This window comes from Nelumbo nucifera, chromosome 3 (genome assembly GCF_055504915.1).
Source record: "Nelumbo nucifera cultivar China Antique chromosome 3, China Antique-T2T, whole genome shotgun sequence".
NCBI lineage: Eukaryota > Viridiplantae > Streptophyta > Magnoliopsida > Proteales > Nelumbonaceae > Nelumbo > Nelumbo nucifera.
In genome coordinates this window covers 109859555-109867582 of record NC_142651.1, presented here as the reverse complement: position 1 = coordinate 109867582, position 8028 = coordinate 109859555, and the positions used below count along the sequence as shown (strand labels likewise).

Sequence of the window (8028 nt, the reverse complement as noted above, 5' to 3'; positions counted from 1 at the left end):
TTTCTCACCTAATAGACCATGGCCCAACACCATGCCTTTTGACTTATCTTCATTCACATGTAACATGCATACTCTGTTTTTCTTCATAGAAAAATAATAAAAAAATAGATGTTTCCCACTGTTGTTGGAGAAATGGACCGTGTCATTTCGCCAATGACCAATGTCTTCCAACAGTACAAGCATAACTAAAACTTAAAACGGTTTTTTTTTTTTAAAAAAAAAAAAAATCTTAGGGAGAATGACTGATCAGTCCAGGTTAGAATTTTCTAACCCCATCGCACAGGGGGGAATGAATCCTGACTGTAAATTGATGTCAAATTCACGGGCAGGATGCGATTTATAGGGAGCTACTAGTAAGCTATGGGGGGTTGTCATTCAGAATTCTGCATTAGGTTGCAGTATACTTAACCCAAAAACAATTTAAGGGTTAAAACTTAAAAACCCCTGAATTATTTATATTTATTATGTGCTCAAACACATTGGGACCAAATCTGGTTCGTTAGTATTTAAAGTTTAATAAACTTTTCCGTGGGATTTAGGTCGGACTTGGATTTAAATACCATTAACAAATTAAAGGGATATATTTAAAATTCATCACAACTTTTCACATTTCTCTTAAATTCACCGTGATTTTTCATTACCTCCGAAGAGCCCTTGTCAGTGAGTTTAAAGCTCACCTTTTGTTAGATCACCATTAGTGTATCCAAATAAGCATTTATTTATATGACCAAACCATCCCTGTATTCCTGCCAAATAGGCCATTTTTGTCAGATGATGTATTTGCCAGTTTGTGCATCAACAGGCCACTAACTAATCCACAGCAGTATAGAGGATCAGTTGCTGCAATCGCCGGTTTGTGTCCATCTCCCTTGGATCCAACTAATAGCTCGTTTGAACAGGCTTTTTCCTGGATAGTGGCTACGACAATGAAGCGATGGGTTCGTCACTCCATTGAGTTTACGAGAGTGTTTGGTTTTGTGGGCGTTTATTCAATAAATACTACCACATAAGTGTCACTTCAGCAGTTTTTCTTTTATGGAGAATGACAAAAGTGGACTTCGGTTTTTATGCACGTCTACTATTTGGGGAAGCTATTTTTTAAAGTTTTCATAAACGGTTAGGCATTTTTCCACTGTTACACTGATGTGGCACCTAGTGGCACTTAGTTGTCATAATGGTTGTAATTATTACCTTTCAAAGTTTTGCAATTAAATAAAGTACAAAAATTGAATGAAAAAATGTAAATGAAACCAAACACATACTTAGTTTTAGAAGAAAATGGAGAAGAAAGGTAAAACAAAAGTGAACTAACAAGTTTAAAATCCAATAGGTTGTTATTTGATTGTCTCCAACATATTTGATTTTTCCATCAGTTCATAGTTCCATACGTTGAGAGAGAGAGAGGGGACAACCTCTACTGGTTTGATTGTTAAAGAAGAAGAAGATGATGAACAGTGATGCTTAAAACCATTTATCTTTTTATGGTCACTAGAGATATCTGGAAGGGTAGTATGGAAATTTTGATAAAATTATTTATCTTTTAATGGTCACTAAAGGATATTTGAAGGGGTAGTATGGAATATTTGATAAAACCATTTGTCTTTTAAGAGAGAGATATTTGGAGGGATAGTATGGAGAATTTCATAAAACCATTTATCTTTTAATGGTCACTAGCGATGATCTATTGGAATGTGAGTTTTGAATAATAAAAACTCACTAACAGGAGATTTTGAAAAGTTATAATGAGTTTAAGAAAAATGCAAAAAAGACATGATAAACTTTCGATAATATCCCTAAATAAAACGGAAAATGATCAGAATATAAATATATAGTAAAAATTAAATTTTATATTGTATTTATGAATAAATAAAATGACTTGAAAATAGCATTTAAAAAATAATATATATAAATATTATATAGATATAAGTGTAAATCTAAATATTCAAATATTAAGAGATTGGAATGGTTGGAGTATTCCATGTTGGATTCACTTGTGAAGAAAAGATCCACGTCCGATTCAATATGAACGGATTGAATTCAGATCTTTTTAAAGTTTAATCAGATCAAATTCGAATCCGATTTAGACAAATAAACACATACATTATGCATTGGTTTTGATGGCTTTGAGTTCACATCATCTTTTTTTTTTATTTTTTCAGTGAGGGTCGGAGACTTGATATCTAGTGATGATCAAGGGGCCTTAGGGTCTCATGTCCTTCCGGCAGCATAGATTCCTCACCGCCAGGTGTGAGGAGCAGATTCGTCTTTTTCTCACCTACTAAAATCAAGTAGTGGCCACTAGGACCGATGCATTTGTCATATCAAATCAATCTCAGAAATCTTGATGCTTCCGGTGAGGTCTTGTCCATCACTAGGAAGAAGATTCCCCCAAAAGCACCGGCACCACTACGGCACTACCATAGTTTCTAGATACCTCAATTGACAATTCTGGTATATTCTTTTCTTTAAAAAGAAGAAGAAGAATATGAGGAGAGGCGTAATCTAACCGAATCGATAGAGCTGAATTCAAATATGACAATTGGTGGGTTTTTAGGTATTATACTTTTTGAGTACTGTTTTCAAGCCGTCATTGACGCAGCTCGGGAACTATCCAATCGATCGGTTCTGTTTTACCCTAAATCCAATTTATTGGTTAAAAAGCATTAAATTGGTTAACGATTAATTAACTCTCATGGTTGAACTGTTGATCTGTTTGCCTGTTTTGATTGTTTTTTATTTTAATTATTATTTTTTTTTTATTTTTTGTTAAAATGGGTTATCCATTCAAATTGGATGATTGAATTGTTAACCTAAAAATTGATGGCTAGAACGATTCCGATTCCAGGTCATTTTCTTTAAACATTACTTTTGAAAGAACTGGGCTAGAGACCAGAGCGAGAGCTCTTTTTATAAAAGAAAATTAATGCCCTTCTTTAAAAAGAAAAACCCATTTCAGATTCAGACCATAGTAACCTTTTTGGACTCTCTAATATTGCACCACATCAGGATTTTGTGAAACAGAACTAGGATTCTATTTTAGAAAGCTAGTTTTGCTTTTTATTTTTTTCTCTTTTGAAGACCAACCTTATCAACTTTGCAGATAAGCTTTGTCTGTGGTGTGGTTCTGAAATAGAAACAAAAATTATTGATAACAACCTTCATTTTTCACTCCTTTTCAAGACGAGTTCACATCTTCGCCCCACAGCACATCCCCACCGTGTATTGGCAACATCGGGAGATTGTGGGGATGTGTTGTGGGGCATTGTGGGGCAGCCCCTTGTGGGTAGGGGTGGCAACGAGCCGAGTTTTTCACGAGCTGCTCGAGCTCGGCTCGGTTTCAACCAAACTTGAGCCCAATTCAGTGGCTCGATTATTAAACGAGCCGAGCTTGAGCCTACTAGAGCTCGGCTCGTGAGGCTCGCAAGTCGGCTCAATATATATATATATATATAATAAAAATATTATAATTATTAATTATTATAATTCTTAATTTTTAAATATAAAATAAAAAAAATTATATATAATTTTTATTTTTATAAAATATAAAACGAGTCAAACTCAAACTTATGAACTTTTGACTTGAACCGAGCTCGAGCTCAAGGTTCTGGCTCGAACCGAGCTCGAGCCTTGTAGAATAATCTCGAGCTGACTCTCTTGTGGGGCGGAGATGTGATGTCTTTCAAGACCGCATAAAAACAAAATGAGCCAGACTAACCTCTCTTGCATTATGGTATGGGCCGTTCATGGAAGAGATGCCAGAATTAGTCATATAGAGAGTGATCATCATCCATAATTTGCACAGGAAGCAAGAACATCGCTTTAATCGGCTACAACTTGGACGCTTGGGTGATGATGGATCTGCATGCATATCAATGGTTCATTAATTATGCCTATGTGTGGGTATTACTAGTATTTAGGGATGTAAACGAGTCGAGTCAAGCTGAATTTTGACATGTCTTGATTCGATTCGACTAAAATATTATTATGTCCGATTTTGAGTTTGAATTCTATTCGAATACGAATTATTTTTTTTTTGGTTCACTTGAGTTTGATTAAATATTTGATGCGTTCGAGTTTGATTCAAAAACTTGAAAATGAATATATTTTTATATTTTATAAATATATATGATATGTTTTTATAATATATAGAATATTTCTATATTATATATAATATATATATATAAGTATATATATATTATAAAACATATTTTTATATTATAAAATATGTATGTATGGACATAGTAATCGAGTCAGGTTTGCAAAGACCCAGTACTATGAGGTCTGCCACAAAGGACCCCCTGTACTTTGTTTTGCGACAGACCTCCCTGTATTATGATCATGAGACAAAGACCCCCTTCTGCTAGCTTTTCACTGAAGTCCGCAGTTATAATATTTTTTAATCCTCATATTACCCTTATAATAATTATTTGAACAATTGGAAGAAAAACAATGTTCATCTTCCCTGATTTCACAATACACAGAACAGCAGCGACAAGCTTTCGTTGAAGTCCTCCCTCTCTCTCCTCCTATCTCTCTTCTTCCCCTTCCCCTTTCTCTCCTCCCCTTTTTTCATTGAATTTTTCTCTATTTTCCGTTCCTTGCAAATAGAGAAAAATCGGACTGGGCACACCAAAACAAAATTTCTGGGTGAACATCGATACCGGAAGCAACTTGAGTTGGGCCTGATGCCAATCCTGTACTAACTGCTCCAAAATTATAGTTCATCTGATGATTATATAGAATTACAAAATAACAACCATGATCTGAGTTCATTATGATACTAACCCATCTCTAATTTCTGACTGTGAGAGGAGGAGTCAAACATTCACAAATTTATAAAAGGTTTTGGCTGATTGGCTGATGGCTGTGACTCCAAGCAACGGGTGGTGGTTGAATTGTTGGAAAGATTCTCTACCTCTCATCTTCTCCTCACCGGTCACCCCTTTACACACACCATGATTACTATGTCTATGTAAGTGAAAAAAGAGTCACGAGAGAGAGAGAGAATATATATGTATTGTATGAACATGACAACCGATCCATCCATTCAATTTCCAAGTGGCCCTTAAAAACTTTACCTCCATTAATACCCATCTCCCTATCGATCTATCCTCCACACCTTGCTTTATTCTTCCCTCCTTGAGTCCCAACATAGCCAAATAACCATGCTAGCAAAAGAAATTGGATTCTTGTAATTAATCTGTCATCATCGTTGTTTGGTATAGACTAAGCTTGATTGGAAATGTTAGCGTATTCTATCCACATTAGTATCTTAGAACTAAGGAGAGATAGTCCTATCGAAATTAGTATCCTATCATTATCTCTTTAATTCTAGGAGGAGACCTTTCCTTAATTCCAGGATACTAATGTGGATAGAATACACTAACAGGAAAAATACTAGACGAATGAACATGGCTAGTGTAGGAGGATGGAGCAGAGAGGAGGAGAAGGCGTTCGAGACTGCAATTGCGATGCACTGGGCAACTGACGACTCAAAAGACCGATGGGAGAAGATTGCTTCCATGGTTCCAAGTAAGACTGTAGATGAACTGAAGAAACACTACAAAGTTTTGGTCGAGGATGTAGATGCAATTGAGTCAGGCCAAATCCCGATTCCCACTTACGTCAAGGAGGAGGCTGCCAACAGCAAAGATCAGCACCTCTTTCCTGCTTTTGCTTCTAGGGCTGCTGATAAGAGGTTGAACTGTAATTTTGGAATTGGGTTTTCTGGGTTGGGCACTGATTCAGGCGAGGTTGGCATCAGACTTAACTCAGGCGGGGTTAAATAGGTTTTAAGATAAATAAGACAAAAAAAAAATAGAAAAAGTTTAATAAGGTATTTTGGTAATTTAACACATTCCATCATCTAACTTAACGGTCAAGGGAGATCTTTGTCTCATGGTCATGATACAGGGGATCTTTATCGCACAAGAAAGTACAGAGGGTCTTTGTCACAGACCCCATAGTACAAGGGTCTGTAATTTACTCTTCTTTTTTTTTTTCAAACATGAAATGAGTATAAGGCCTATTTACCCCATAAAACAGGTCAAACCCTGAAGCAATTACTATAATCGCGAAATTTTAATCCTTATTGGCATGCTAATTGTTTCATTGGCACAAAATGTTTTAATTGGCTGACACTGTTCTTTGTCTTTTGATACCTCAACTAGTAGGCCGACCATTAACTTGGGTACTAAATTCATATGGATGTATGCGGTCATTGTAGTCTTTTTTGTGTCTCAAGATACTCGTATCTTCCTACGACGACATGGGTATCTGCACTATGGTTTTTAAAACCGATCTGGAGACTGAATCGTTCAGGGTTCGATTATCGAGTTGAACGGTCGTTCTATTCTGACAAAAAATAAAAATAAATAAAAAATGGTTAAAACCGTTCAAATGGTTCGAACGTTCAAACGCCTGGGTCAGCAGTTTACTGACCAAAATCAACAGTTTTCTCTAAAATCGAAATCGGTCACCTGACCAGTTCCCGATTTTTCCGATCCGACCATCTGGTCCAATCCAGTTTTGAAAACCATGATCTGCACAGTGTAGATTCTTATGAAATTGCACTATCTTTTGTGCTGACCTTTTTACAATGAAATCTTTATTTATTATTATTTGGGTAAATTATAGATAGATACCCTACTTTGGGATAGTGACAGATAGGTATCCTAAACTTTTAATTACAACATTTGAGTACCCCTGAATTTTCAAAAATAGATACTTAGTTCATCCGTTAGTATTAGTTAGTTAAACATTACATAATATCAAAAATACCCTTCTCGTATATTTTTGAGATCATTCTATGGAGTAAAATCACCACTAAAGAATATGATCATTGGAAAATTTGAATCTGTTATTCACTATCTATGTGAGAATGCAATCATGGGGAGACATTTGGTTACCTGAGAATGATCTTAGAAATACACAAGAAGGGTTTTTTTTTTTCTTTTTTTGGCATTATGTGATGTATAACTGACGAATAGTAATGATGGACCCAAGCATCTATTTTTGAGAATTCAGGATACTCCATGTATTGCAATTGAAAATTCAGGTACCTATCTGTCATTACCCCAAAAAGACAGGGCTATCTGTAACTTACCCTTATTATTTGATAGACATGGAACTTTTTAAAATGAAATCAATAGCTTGATTTAGAGATGCAAAACCCATATGTAAAGAAAAAGCTTGTTTGCTGCATTCATTCATTTGGATGGTCCAGAGCCAAGAAACTGGTTATATATTTTCTATGATGCACAAGTCCTCCTCATGTTGCATTTACTGAGCCCCTTGCAATTGCAAATGAATAATCCATCCCTGAGACCCAAAAAAAAAAAAAAAAAAAACCGTGAAGCTAATTATTTATGTAACCAAGTTAAGCTAATTATTTTATGCTTACCCCACAATTAATAATGCTTTCTAACTTGCTAAGGTGACTCATGAGACTTTGGATTCAAAACTCAAAGAGTACTTTATAGGTAATGCAGCAATTACACATCATGACTCATGAGACTTGACCCATGTGGTTTTCTTGCAACGAATTCCGAAATGATGGCTTTTGTTTTCTTATATTTTATCCACATGTTGGACGCTTGACATGTAACACCTCTTCATGGGGCTTTGCCTCTATTAAAAAATGTTTACTTCAAATGCCAACTTTATATAAATTTCGTATATATAATTATATATAATTATTATAAATATTAATATATTTTTATTAATGTAATACTATTAAGCTAGGATTACTTAATAAAGCCCAAGCCTGATCCAAAAATAGTCAAACCCAATGCTTAGAGCCTGAACCCAAGCCTATGAGTCTAAAATTTTGTCCAAGCTTGACAAAGGATGGATCAGGCTGGGCCGGCCTGTTGAGTCACCCGACCTATGAATAGATCTATTGGAACGGTCTCCTCACTTCACAATATTCATCACCCACCCCTGGGGTTTGGTCAAATACTAATACCACCCCTCATATAGTCAGTCATATTTACCTAATCATTCCTACCCCTTTGACTAGGGCTGCGT

At 35.6% G+C, this 8028-nt stretch overlaps 1 pseudogene; it reads left to right on the top strand.

Moving 5' to 3' along the window:
• The first annotated feature begins 5411 nt into the window (after window positions 1–5411).
• On the top strand, window positions 5412–5789 carry LOC104607213 (protein RADIALIS-like 4 pseudogene; annotated as a pseudogene).
• The last annotated feature ends 2239 nt before the right edge of the window (window positions 5790–8028 follow it).